Raw genomic sequence first — 14,896 nt, 5'->3', positions numbered from 1 at the left:
AATGCAAATGTTTAAACCGTCTTGGATTCTTTTCGGCTCGGTATCGGGCCCTGTTCGAGTGCGCGTGGGCAGCTCCATAGATGGAGAGTCGTCGCTTGCTCAAAAGATGATGATGTCCTTTAGCCACATTTGGGGAATTTTTCGCAAAAGGAAAACCAAAGTGAACGTGAGGAGTCAAGCAGATATTCAATAATTGCAATTATTTCTCATATTTAATGAAGATTTGCACCGCCGTCATTTGGACTGATGTCCTCTTTAATGAGATTCCAAAACCATCGACAGACGGCAATTTGGTCGATCGGTAATGGTAATAACGATCAATAAATTGCTAAATTTGGCTCAATGCCAATGCTGCAGAATACTATTATCTTCTTGTCGAACCTCATTTTTCCCTCCATATGAGTTCTGAGATTACGCAGCTGTACATTGGACCAGACAGTCGATATTTTGGCATAGATTTGAAAATTAAGTTAGAGACTTTAAAGTGGGTACAGTTTATTGTAATGAAATACATGACTATACATGCATATATAAGCAATGAGATGAACTTTAGACCGATCCGACCAGAAAGTGGATGTTGTTGGATCACACACATCCCCGAAGGAAGCGTTTTCAACCCAATAAAGTAAATATATTCTTGATCAACATCAATAGCTTAAACGATATGGCCATGTCTGTCTGTCCGTCCGGTTGGCTGTCTCCCCGTCTTGTTTGACGCCTATTTCTTAGAAACTATAAGAGCTAGAGCAACCAAATTTTGTATAGATACTCCTGTAGAGGTTAGGTAGAGGCGGCTACCAGGCTCGCTTGGAGCCCGTCGCACTTAGGCCGGTTTCGGCCCGTTGTGATAACAGCTGCCTTTAATAACGGCCCTGTAATAACTTTTTGTTTCAACTTTTGCTACGCCCCCCTAAAGAGTTTGTAAGTAGATCAATGAGGGAATTCTCGATACATATTGGATAAAACAGATAGACTGAACTCCCTTGATAAGAGAGTATTCAGACGAATACATATGTATAGTAGATCTGCATATGTATGTGTAGATATATTGATAAGCATTTCTGATAAATGAGATTAAAAAATATTAAACTTTTCTACAAGAGATGTGAATGCTTAATGAACGCTTTAGTATTATCTGAAATATGCCCTAGACCAGGATACGGAAAGGTAAGGGATCCCTGGTAATCGCTGGACCAACATCTAACCTCAAAGTGGGTCACTGACTAACAGAATGTTAGACACATATAGATATAGACATATATTTCTATTTACATGTGTTTGGAAAGAGAGAACAAAGCAAATGCTTTTTAGGGCAATCAATAAATGAATAAAACAACTATCACCACATTTGACAATTGACGGGAGGGAGAAAAGTTTTCGGGATCTGTTAAGAGAAAGAAAGGAGAGGCCTGAGTAGTGGAAGAGTGATGACAAACATTCAAGCTGATTGACTTATGGGCCCTAAGTAACTTAAATTGCATAACATTCGCCTCTGTCTCGGCGCTAACCATGCCTATATACATCCCTTAAATCCCAGTTATATTGTTATTCTTAGTGCCATTGCCATTCCACAGTCCACTGAGGATCCTTTCCTCTACTCAAGGTGCGCACCAGGCGGCTCTTCTTCATTTTTCTTTCTTGCGCTTAATGCTAATCGAATGTCTCCCTGTCGGTCCATCTCTTTCAGTCTCGCTGCCTGTCTGTCAGTCAATGAAGTAGACAGCAGCAGCCGTAGCCACAGCCCAAGCTTCCACGGGAGCAAACGTTCATTTTGTGGCAACGAAGATGGAGTTGGCATTCGAAGATGGAGCACTGACGTGCTGAATAACAGGCGCTGGCAGCCGGAAGGAGAATACCGAAAACTCTGTCGAGTCCCGTTGCATAAACTGAGTTAACAAATGAAAGCTGCCAGCCACTGTCGCTTCTGTTCCATCTGTCTCTCCTTCACCATTTCTCCAGGGCAGCTCCCAACTCTCAGCTGAATTCGATCTGTATTTTCGTTAGAGAGTCTGCATTTAAAGTTTGATTAATATTTGACAATGAAATTTGGAGGAGTTCCTATTCAAAACTCGAATACGATTAGGCGTACAAGCAAGAAATCAGCCGTATTTGAAATGCATTCTTTAACCCTATTCTTTAGTATTCTTGCGCTTCACTCAAGTTTATTTATATCTGATACTCAACTAGTTGGGGTATATTAGATTTGTGGTGAAAGTGCGAAACACCCAGAAGGAAGCGTTTCCGACCTCATTAAGTATATGTATTCTTGATCAGCATCAATAGCCGTTACACACATCCATTTTCCCCACATATCTAATATACCCTTATACTCATTTTGAGTATCGGGTATAAAAACGCAGAATCATAGAATCTGCCATATCAGGCAGATTGCCGAATCTGGATCAGATCGGATTATTATAGCCGGAAGGAACAAATTAATTTGCAGTGGCTACGCAACGCCTTCTACGCGCATACTCATTCTCTCTCTCTTCCTGACACATTGTTCCGCGGGCAGTGTGCGCCCTCTGGCGGAGGGGTGCCGTACTGACTGAGTATCGGGTATAACTTTCCCAAAGCTTGGTCGATATTTATCGATCTATACGAGCGTACTAGAATATACGAAGTACCAATGGAGTTGTGATCGATATGGTGTTACCTTTTTATTGATTCGAATATTAATGTTTATTCTAATGAAGATTATCACAAATAACTGAGTATTATGAACAAATTTGATTTTTATACCAGATTCTCAAAGAGTAGCCATCTTTAATCATATCTGATAGATATGATCATATCTACAATAGCACAACATATTTATGTACATACATATGTATGTAACCATATTATTATTTATTCTAGCGACTAATATTTCGACTGATTTTATTACATCCTGTTTACCAAGCAAAAACTTGTTGCGTTTCAAATCCCAGGAAACGTAATCTTAACCCTATTCAGGGGCTGGGCTTTCTAGGACGACTTCTAGCATTCCTTTTTTTCATTCATCGCATTCTTTTTCCACATTTCACTATATTTCTAGTTATATTTACTTCCTCTTCTTCTACTGACTATCTCTGGCTTGCTCCGTCTCCAGGCCAGAGCATTGCTCTGGGTGGGTGGTGTGGCAGACAAGTGGAAACATTGTGTGACAATTTTTAGCGCACAATGGTCTGACTTTGTCCCGCTCTCACCCGCTTTCTCCGTCTCCCGTGCTCACCTTTGCCACAGCTTGTTGACTCCGTTACTTTGGTTTCTTGTGGCCGCTTAATAGACCCGCAGGCCCGAACTGGGGATGGGAGCAATCGGATATGTACACTTCGTGCATGCCGATGTCCAGTAATGATGCCACAAAATGATGCGACGAAACTGTACCAAATGCAAAGAGCAGTTCATAGTAAATAGTACTAAGAAGACTGACATTATTAATGATATTTGTATTAATACATATTACATATGTAGTATTGAATATAATAATATCACCAGTCGATGAGTAATGTTAAACCCCGAAAGGCTGGAATATCATCCTGTTTGAGATGTAAAAGTGGACGATAAAATGGAAATGTCTTCCATTTGAATACTCAACCGATACGTTGAACAAATACTCATTAAACAAAATAAATTTGATTTCCTTGAAAGTGTCCCGTTTCGTGCCCTGAAGACCCAATTCCATCTCTATGCTTAAAACTTCACCTCTCCACTTCTGTTGCTTCTCTTATTTTGGTTGGTTCTGGTGTATTTGGCTCGCTGGGCTCGCTGAAAATTGCCCATAAAGTAAAAAAATATATGTGAATGGGCTTTGGCATCCTCAGCATCAGCAGCAAGAACAATCGAGGCAAGCTCATGAAAAACAAACAAGTTCGGAATTTATTTACACCATAATTGGCAAGCCGAATCAATAAAAAAGCGCTCACGGCTGCCCACAAAAAATAAATTAACAATTGCCACTTGAGCGGCGACGACGACGATGATTGCCTTTGGGGCAAGGTTCGTGGTGCATGGGGGTATTACCGAGAGGGCAGGTAATCGATTAGTGTAATTTAAAACAGGCGAAATGTGGTGTGCGATGTGGAAGTGCTCGCGGGGAGGATGTTCGCGGATAGCAGCAGTCCAGGTGGACCAGATTTCGGATTTTGATCTGCTTTCGGTCCATTGTACGCCCCGGCAGAAGAAGAATAGCAGCAGTCACATCCTCATAGCATCCCCATTGCATAACCTAATTATAGCAAGGACAACAAACCACGAAAAGTGACAGATACTGAAACTTGCCATCGATAACTATCGTTTACTGCACAAGCACACAGACCATATCAAACCTTTGCAACATTTGGAAGGCTGATCTTCGAATAAAAAATTTTGTTCATGGATTTTCATTCCACGCAGATAGATAGTACAAATGTCAGTCAGACAGTAAGACTTATATGTTGATAAGTAATAAACACATTTCAAAATGTACATACATATGTATCTATCTACTTAATAGGAGTAATATCAGCTCGAAATCATAGCACCCTTAAGCAAGGTTATAAAAAAAGCGTCATGGGCAAAACCAAAAGGGAAAATTCATGACAATGACAGTGCCGCTGCCTGTGCTTTTAGAGAGGTGCGGCCGCAGCTGGAACGCATTGGAGAATCTGTTGGCGTCCACAGTCAGAACCACAGCCAGCTCCAGATCCACATCAGCATCAGATAATAAATTAGAAGTTGGACCAGAGAAGCCGCCTTTTGTGCCCCTTCCGTTCTTCCGACTTACCGTTTTGCTTCTAGCCTGAAAGCAGCAATTCATTTTCGTTTTGTCAGCAACAAGCACAGCAGAACGCACGGCAATAAGCCACTGGCGAACTTAATTGCCGAAGAGTCGTCAAAGCACAAACAAATCAAAGCCGCCTAGGCCCCCAATGGGCCAAAAGAGTCTATAGTCCGCCCAAGGACCTCCCCACCCCATCCGCTGACATTACTCAATGTCACCAAGTGAGTGGAGGGAGGGCCCCAGAAGCCGCCAAAGCGTTTTGCGTTGTTCGTCAATTAGTTACACTAAGCCGCAACTGGAAAATGTATGGCGACTAGAGATGGGACGAGAGATCGCATGCAGTCCATCTCAATTAGAGATGGGAGCGAGCAGATATAGGATGTCGGAAGAGATTCCAGTTGCGGAGTAAAATCAGAAAATAACTTTGTTGGATAGTACAGCAGGTCTGCATAGAATCCATCTGAATTAGAGATGGCAAGACCTGCCGATATCCATACAAAACTGTTTTAAAGAAGGGATAGGAAGATGGAGAGGCAGAGAGAGAGACTGGCCGTGTCACGCGCTCATCGCCTCAGCTCTGAGTCTGTAAATAATTGTACAGTATGAGAAGGGAGGCTATCGAGTCGAGTGTACGCAGTAAGGCACCACAGCACAGATAAAGAGATGGGTAGATGGATGGAAGTGGATGGGATGGACAGATGGATGGATGCAGCGGTGTAAAAAGTCAAGCCATGGTTTGCCAGATTGAGCTTCGTTGGAGTGACTAATTGCCAGGCGATTGCATGCACTTCGCCTATAAATAGACATAGACGGACATACAGCCGTAAACAGTTGAGGCAGTCAGAGGAATAAGACCTAAGCCACAATGATGATTAGACTTAGATTGGTTTTAGTGAGAAGCCATTCTCCCTCAGCTCCACCTTTGACTACTCGTTCAATGCAAAAACCCAACAGTCCATTCAACACCTGCCTTGATTTGTGATCGCAATTCAGCGGAAGATATAAAATACGCAAGTCGTAGTCTTGACTCAACTGAGCTTGAGCTATCCGACACGAACAGAACAGAACCAAGCTGATTGGAGTGGAGTTCACGTCAGTTAGTCGCCGGACTCCCACCCAAACGAGAGCTTCCCTCTGGTACTGGCATAGAATGGGGAAGGGACAGAGAGGCAGAGGCAGGCTCGAGGTTAGGTTAGGCAGGCTTACCTTCTTCCGCGGGTTCTTCCTCGTCTTCTTCTGCGATTGCTCAGTGGTTTAACTGCAAACAGAAAAGGCAGAGAATATATATTTGATGAGGGTTGATCAACATTTATTATCTAAATTGGTGTGTTTTTCTCATGGTGATATGCGAAATTAAAGCATACCTTTCTAAGCGAGGGAGCCGATCATTTCCGATAATTTTAAGGACTTTTTTAGCTATCACTGTCGGGAAAACTATTCCCATGACTTCTAAAAGCAGCAGTAGCAAGCAGAAGATTTTTAAAATCATTTTCCTCCACATCTGCTAGATTTTCTCTGGCAAGCTCTTCCAAGGAATTACTTCAACGCTAACAAATCGCTTCCTTGAAACTTCATCAATAACCTTTCTGATGAGATAGCTCTATATTGATGAGATAGCTAGATAAAAAAACCCCTCTAATAAGCAACAATTCCGCAAAAAAATATGTATGCAAAATTTTGGTGGTAATCATATCAAGCGCAGAATATATATTTTGCTTTCCAAAATACTTTTTCATACACTTCAAACGCATTCAACAAAATTGTACGTTGACTTGGCTTTTTCTCTGTGAATATTCAAATTCAAGATTATTCCAATTTCAGCTCTGTTTGTCGGGGAGATCCTCTTCAGATCTGAGATCCCCTTCTAAGTTCTCTATCTCTCCTCTCTCTTGTGGATATTTTCGGTGTAGCTGTATCTATAGCTGAATCTGCATCTGTATCTGTAGCTGTATCTGCAGCTGTATCTGTATCGATGCTGCGTAAAGTGTTTTCTACAACGGATCACAGTCCAGCTGAAGCCTAAGCTGACGGCGAGGCTGGTGCTGATGTTGAATTTGTGGCCGAGGCTGAAAACAATGCCACCTAATTATAAGATATCTACGACTCTCCATCTTCTGGCCATCTATTTCTTATATTAATGACAGAAAATGCACTTTCCAGTCAAATGAACCTGAAAACGAGTTTCCAATCGATTTATGCGGCTGCTGATGCTGTTGCTGCTGCTATTATATTGCTTCTTTCATCTTTCATCAGCTTGGACTGCCTCATCTTCTTTTTTTTTCTAGCTTTCTTTCTCGCTATTGTATTTTTCCCCGCGTCTCGTTTCGTTTAACCTAGGCCTTTGCGGTATAGAGACTGGCGGGGGGTGTGGATTCGGAGGAGGGAATGCCTGGCATGGGCCTAAGGTTAAAGCCCGTTGGCAAAAGCTAAAAAATTCCATTTGATGAGTAGTTGCTGGCTCATTGCCAGTTTCCGCTCTTAGTTGGATTTTCAGTCCAGCCCTCATTCAGATTCAGATTTAGATTCAGATTCAAATTCAGACTCAGACTCCGACTCTGATTCTGGTTCTGTGTCGCCCTAAACATGTTTTGTTCGCGTCCCGTGCTTGTATAGTAGCTGCGTAACGGTAACTACTAGTAGGTAGATTCATACATAGATGCAGCGTCCGTTGGGGAAGTTACAGCTGCCGCTGCTTCTTCTGGCCAGTTAATGGGATATTGATATACAAGTATGACTTCCCCACAACGTGCCACTGCCACTGCCGCACTGGGACTCCCATCCGTCAGCGGGGAGATTGGAAAGTGCAAGAAGAAAAAATCGTTCATTGTTCAGTTGCTGCTGCCGCTGTGGTCAAGTCAAGAGTTTTCCAGATTTGCATGCAACATGCTGAGTAATTAAAACAACAGCAGAAACATCAGCAGGGTAGCGGGGAAGAGGGGCGTTGTATGCAACATGGCAGCAATTAAAGTAGAGTGGCACAGTGAATGAATAAATGATTGCTTGACCGAATTGCAAACGGGTCCCAGCCATAAAGTAAAAAGACTCAAGACACAAACGCGGCCATAAAAATAATGCCAGGTGGCGTTATGTTGGTGGTGGGATCTGGAGGTGCTTCGCAAAGAAAATATTCATTCCCATTCTCAAAAAAAGTTTCCATGCAAATGCAAATGAATAAATGAACGAATGCAACGCCTCGGTGGAGCGCTGCTCTGATTACAAGGGAAAATTTTACAATGACAGAGAAAGAACATTCGCACACTCCCGAAACACACTTTTCACCTTCTCATTCTTTGCTTTCCCATTCTTCGGTGCGCTCTCTCTAGTCTTCTGTCCTGCCATTTGCATACGCATGACGTTCGTAATTAGCCTTTCTGTCTCATTTAAAAAAACCTTCTTAAAAGAAGCGTACTCCAGCTCCAGCCCCAGCTCTAAAGCCTCTGAAATGAACTCCACTCAACTCACGGTGACTGGAGCCCACTGAAGTACGGTTTGTATACATGTGAATAGAAGGGAATAGAAGTGAATTGAGGTGTATGAAGCTAATGGGCGGCACGCACGCACCAAATGAAAACTCTTGGCCAACTAGTTTTGGCCTTCCCAACCACGTCAAGTGCAATTGGGAGTGGACTGCCCCGGAGAGAAGGAATCATCATCATCATCATCATCATCATCATCATCATCATCATCATCATCATCATCATCATCATCATCATCATCATCATCATCACCATCACCACCATCATCATAATGAGAAACATCGCCGGTCAAGTCATGTACAAATTGGGAATGTGTCGAAACGAGAATTTTAAATTGACAATGGCTTTGGGCTTGGGAATCTCAAAGAAGAAGATGAAATGGGAACACTTTCACACACTGGCTCGAAGAAGAACGAGCTGTTTTTTTTTTTTTTGGTAACAACCAATCAAAGCTAGAATTTGAATCTGTAACCGATACCACATGAAATAAATAAGTGAGTGGAAGGAAGTGTAACATAGTGGAGTGCAGAAGACATTACATTCGAAAGCGAAGGGAAGAAATTAATGGTTTCTGGAATAAAAGTATGTAATGTAGATTCTATGGAAGACATTTACAACATTTAGGATAAGCTTTATCAGAATAATAAGATCTTGCTGTGCTCCTGTACCTCTGTTGCACTGTAAAATTAACCTTAATACACATTCGTGGAACCTTGATTCGCTGTGCAAATTTTCCATAAGAGATCGGATACATTTGATGCGAATGACACGAACAGAGGGTATTCCCACGAACGATTGCAGATTCGAATGGAACAGCAACAGACCAGTGGATCGTCCTAGCAAATTTCGATTGTACTCGACTTGGCGAAATATCCTCTCTGCATATTCTAATGTAAAGCCAGATATGGTTTATAGTAGAGTATAGAGTATATTGCTCTAAAACATCTCTCTATAACTACTTAAATTAGTTGGCACTCTTTGGCCCCCTTCTTCCGCTCCAATTCTCTATGTGCCTGCAGGCCGTTTCAATTTGCATTTGTTTGGCCGCATTCAGACTCACATTGGGGCGAAACTGGGGCAGGCTTGGCATTCATTCATGCATACATTCCCTTACTGTTTAAGTGTATTAATGTTGACATTTTACTGCTATTTCTAGTGCACAAACGAATCGAATTTGATCGAATAGCGTAATTTATACTAAAAGTTACCGTCGGGCTCGGATACTGGATCTACGGACTTCTCCGGCTTTAGGCTACGTCACTTTGGTTTGGCAAAATACTCCTAGCAAAAATACAGAAAGCAAAGCCAAAGCCAAATACAGAAGGAATTTGGCCCACATTTCCCCAAAAAGAGAACAAAAAGAAATCATAACTAAGAAGCGTTTCTTTTTAATATAATACCAAATACGGTAGAAGAGAGAACAGAGTGGCAAAGAGAGGTCGTCTGTAAGCAAAACAACCGTTCGAGTAGCACAGATTCCTCAAGCGACGGCTCACCAAACGAAAAGAAAACGAAAAGATTTCAGCTGGAACGACGACCGAAGTGCCAGCTCATCGTTATTATGGTCCCGTCCCCAACAAAATATCACCGGAGAAGATTCACCCTATCACAATGACGATGACGACGACGACGACGACAATGACGGTGACGGTGACGACCACGATGACGATGATCTAGCTTATTTTGGTACATATAATTAACATGGGCGAAAGACGAACCACATTCTATGTGGAACAGTTTACGTTCTATTGCTAAAAAAGAAAAAGCAAAAAAAGATGAATCAGACAACACAGCACAAACTTTCCTTCCCAACACCCGCTTTGCCGCGAGGCCAGTCTTTGAGCATGTCTGAGTATCCATGAGCCCCACTCCACATACACCTCCAATCCACTCATCACTCCACACATCACTCGTCAATCGGTCTTGCGCCGAGTACGAGTACCGCTTAAATATTCAACAGGCCCTCAAAGCGTTCGAGTGGGAGTGATACAGGTGGCAGGGGAAGCTATTTACAATTACTTCATGAATCTTTACTTGTGTTTCTGTGTTATCATGCGTTTTCTCCCAACAGGTGAACCCGAATTGACCCACATAGCCAGCCCCAAAGAGAAGAGAGAACGTTGGAGAGGATAATCTACGCCAAGCAAAACGGCATAAGCCAAAATAAAGTACAAGAAGGGAGGGTGTGCGGTGCCGAAATAGCTAATCAAATCTGAGATGGTAAGGGGGGGAGGCTGCGGAAGAAGTTGAACTAAAAGCTCGACTCGACGGAGCAGCCAGTGGGGTCTATTAGGTAAGAAAGAGCTCACTCCACAAAGCATCAATGTCAGAGCGAAATGGTACGAGTGTTTTATTCTGGATAGTTTTCTGCAGGATGGAGCTACAACTAAAACAGAATTAATGATCTAATGAACTCTTTTCATTCTGCATACATATGTACGTGTATGTCTCAAGGAACACTGACTTTTACAGACTTTTGTGACAGAGTTCTCCAGCTCCATTCCTGTGTAAGGATCTGGAAGTGAGCTGCTCATCTTCTAAAAAGCAGGGCGTACAGGAAATGGGTTCTACTGGAAGGCATGCCGCTTTATGATCTTCAACAAATCTTCGATGCCAAAAAAAAGCAGTTCCAGAGGGAAAGAAGCCGCCAGAGGGCGATTGAGCCTAACTCATCTAATCTCATGCCATCTCAATCAAACCAAAAACCAAATTCATTCGTTTTATTTGGAATTTGAAATTGGTCTGGTTCTCTCTACCCTCTTCTCTTCTCTAATCAAATTCCGCTTTTGGCCAGCACACAATCTAAACTGGGCCAAAATGTACAGATTTCTTGGATGCTTAAGCTTTTAGCATTAAATCTTTTTTTTTTTTGGTTCTTTTCGTTTAAATGGCTTTTGCTCTTTTTGGGTCAACTTTGAACACGCATTGAAAAGAGAAATGTGCAACGGAGGGAGCATTGCCTGGGGGAGAGAGTAAGTTGAGAGTTTAAAGTGGAAATCCGTCTTTAATGAGGAGAAAATGTTTTGTGGTGTTTTTTTTTTGTTACTTTTTCTGCCTTGATTGATGGATTGCGGGCCCTGGGGTTGTTTAATGATTGCTAAAGTCGTTTTTGAAGTCGATGTGGATGTTGATTTGCATCAAGGTTAGACTGACGGCGACCATAACATTAATTTATGTTGACTGCTAATACCTGCCCCAATGCCGATCCCAAATTGGTTCTTTGTCTGCCGCTTTCCCTCAATATCTTTCTCGCCAATGTACAGGTATTTTGCGGCCGTCTGCCTTCTGGCTGCTGCCTGCAGGTTGCTCAGTGACTGTTTCAGGTTCCATTTTCTACAGCATTTCCACCAAATCATTTTAATGGGCCATGGCTTTGGCGCGGGGCTCCCGCTTTATTATCCCACTGTTTTTCCTTGATATTTTTTTCGTAATTTTTTTACGATTCGATTAAAAAAAAAATAACAAGTAGAAGCAGCCCAGCACCAGCAGCTGAGGTCGTTTTATGCAAGATTATTACATTATTTCCTGGGCGCTGAAAAACAATAAAGTTCTCATTCGAAGCGTTTCCGCCTGTGCTTCTCGGAACACATTAAACCAGACGCCGGCTACAATTGCTGTTGGTTGGATTGGAATGAAGTGCAGAGTAGAGTGGCGTGGCATGTGGCTCCGGATGGGCTGTACTGGTTTGTTTGGGTTGTATACGGAGGAGACAGGTTGCCCCCAGTTTCTGTTTCTCCACATTTTTAGTTAACTTTTCATCTAACTTTTTCTTTTAATGCGTTTCTCATGCTCTTGGACCGTTGCTTTTGCTGTCCGTCCCCGTCCCTGTCTCTGTATCTGCCTCTTTGTTCGTCTCACTCCTTCACGTAATGCCTTCCTAATGAATTGGGTGACCATACCCGACCAACGGTGGGTAATAACGGTTAATTGTGTTAATTACTTTAACAGAAAATACCAAGAGAGCAGCAACAACAGCAAAAAATCGGAAGGCGGACCACCATAGTTCTTGACTCTGTGTCAGGCTTCCTTGCCTTTTCCAATGAAATGGAAAATGTTGCAAGTTCTGCCAGCACTTCGGCAACGCATCTCTCCACCATCCTTCGACATGCGCATGCATAATGCGCACGGATTTTCATGGAATTTACAGCTCAAGTTCGTTGCCTAAGTCTTTTCTTTTCAGGTGCCGCAAAGCAAAGAGGAAAAGAGGTGACAATTGTCCACGCAAACAGACCAGGCCCAAACAGGGAGACAGACCTTCTGGTGACATGCACCTACGAATTTGAAGGTGTTCAAGTTGACGGGGAAATAGACTGGGGCGGGTGTCTGGTGACGCCTTTTTCAATGTGATTTTCCTTCAAATCAATTATTGCTTTATATGTACGTATTTATCTACATACATTGTATATAGTATTTCTTAACAGGATCATTATAATTCACTATTATCATGCCTATTTCTTTAAACACAAAATGTAAAAATTTTTTGAAGAAAAAACTCTATAACTCTACAATTAGGTGGCATGGTTCACTTAAAAAAACTATTTAATTTCCCAGAAAAAGTAAAAAAGTGTCCAATCGCACTTTTAATTTTGGGGTAATTCCGCGTCTTACCTTTGCGAGAGTCTTTTCCCGAGAATATTTCACAATTTTCCAAACTTTTGCTTTAATCCTTTTGCAAGTGTTTTTTTTTTAGCGTTCTAGTTTTTGTACAGTTGAGGTGTGTGTGTGTTCAAGGGACACTTTCACAGTTTGGGCTAAGTTTATTAGGGGTTTTTCACAATGGTGGTTTCTTGTCACTGAGCCGATCCGCGCTCGGTCCGCATCCGCATCAGCAAGGAGTGGATTTTTGTTGTTACACACACACTGTCAGTTCATAGAGACACACACTTGGAGAGAGGGAGAGTGAGCGGGCGGATGAACCAAAAAAAAAAGAAGAAATATTTTTTCACGGTGCTGGTGCTTCCGTTGCTGCTGAATCTGCCTTTACTGATACTACTACTGCTACTGCACTTCTGCTGATATTGCTGGTGATGGCTGACTCGACGACGATATGTTAGCACTTCAATTGCATCACGCGCAATGGCTGATGTCCCTGGTCGTGCGCCACTTTTATGCCTTTCTTAGAGGTCTCCACAAAGCGGCGGTAGAAGCGAAAGAAGAAGAATCCAGAGAGCGAGAAAGAACAGCAGCAGCAGAAGCAGAGAAAGCGACCATGGCCGTGCCCGAAGCCTGCTGCAGAGAGCAGGCAGCGCCGCCAGCAGAGGCAACTTGAAGCAAAGAAAAGCGCGAGGCTCATTTCTACTACTACACACACACATGCATAAATATGTTTATTTATATGAACAAACAAACGAACGCACGCTCTAGCGATCGTGCACGACCAACGATAGCGAGCGACAGTCAGAGAGAGTCCCACAGGCAGAGAGAGCATGCTCTCCAAAAGTAAAGCGCTCTCTTCCTCTCAGTACGTAGAGTTTATGGGTGGGAAGGAGGGATGGGGCCAGTGCCCGACCTCAAGCCCAACAGCAGAAGCAGCGGCAGCCAGCCACATTCACCTCAGTCGTAGCATTGAACTTGAACAACAGCAGAGCAGGAGAGCAAAGCGACCTTCTTTTCAACGACACCTGTTCCGAGAGATAGAGACAGCCCGATTTCGGTATGTTACCTTTATGGCGAGGGGTCGCTGTGTGAAGAGCATGGGAGTGTGTCTAGATCCCAGGATAACAAATAAGAACTTAAGTGTTCCTCCCCCTATAAAGCAGTTGTTCCAACCGCCCATATAAAGTGTGTCTGGAACTCACCCAAGTAGCGTTAGTCCTATTAAAATCGGTCCAACATTGTATCACCCCCAAAAGACCGGAACGGAATGGAACGGAACCAAGCGTCTTTTACAGATATAAAATAAATCGAAAAAAAATAATAAGGGACAGAAGAAACGACCCCGAAAAAGGTAAGGAAGAGGTGGAAAAAGAGGAGGCTAGAAAACTGACGATGTGAAATACATATGTATTTGCATTAAGCATTAACGGCTGCATGTTTCCAGGCTGATGTGGTGGCAAGAAATAAAGAAAACTAAGCATTAAACTAAATCTTTCTTTGCGAGGCACAGTGGGCGAAACGGCCAATATAGTGGCATTAAATTCATAACAAGCGTAATTTAAGAGATATCTTAATTACCTTTTTGGTTTAACATGATTGTTAATAGCCGGATGACTGTTCCAAATTTCAGTAGAATCGGTCAACTATATCAAATAGATACGATAGTTCTGGTCCTTCAAAATATTTAAAGATTTCAAAATACCATTCCAAAGATAGTTTACCAGTGTAACTTATGTAATTTTAAATTTATTTAAATGCAAATATCTGAACTACCGGAACATAAAACGTCTTTTTCAAAGTTGACATCAATTAGCAAATCTTTAACTTCTTTATCCAACTCTATATTTTCTTTGGAGAGCCTCGACGACAATTTTGATAACTTTGAAATTAAAGAATCAGATTTAATTAGAAGAGCATGCATTAAATCTTCCATCGTATTTTTAAGTGAAAACTTTCGGGTGTTAGCATTTTACTTTTGCGTTTCTCAATAAATCGTAGCTTGGAAAAATATTTGCGTGGCAAGATTTTGTTTTCCTTTTCACTAGCTTGTATTCATTTTTCGTGAAGGCCCCATCTGCAT

General features: G+C 42.3%; 1 protein-coding gene across 1 annotated transcript in view; it reads right to left on the bottom strand.

The window, feature by feature from the left end:
• The window catches only part of LOC108151131, a 47,017-nt gene extending 33,710 nt beyond the window's left edge, over nucleotides 1-13,307 (bottom strand). Inside the window, exons 1-2 of the mRNA XM_017279558.2 lie at nucleotides 12,829-13,307; nucleotides 5,951-6,002 (exon numbers count right to left, since the gene is read on the bottom strand). The gene's annotated coding sequence lies outside the window, so the exon portion shown is untranslated. The remainder of the gene's footprint in view (nucleotides 1-5,950; nucleotides 6,003-12,828) is intronic.
• Nucleotides 13,308-14,896: the final 1,589 nt, after the last annotated feature.

This window comes from Drosophila miranda, chromosome XL (genome assembly GCF_003369915.1).
Source record: "Drosophila miranda strain MSH22 chromosome XL, D.miranda_PacBio2.1, whole genome shotgun sequence".
NCBI lineage: Eukaryota > Metazoa > Arthropoda > Insecta > Diptera > Drosophilidae > Drosophila > Drosophila miranda.
This window is presented reverse-complemented; position numbering and strand designations above follow the sequence as displayed.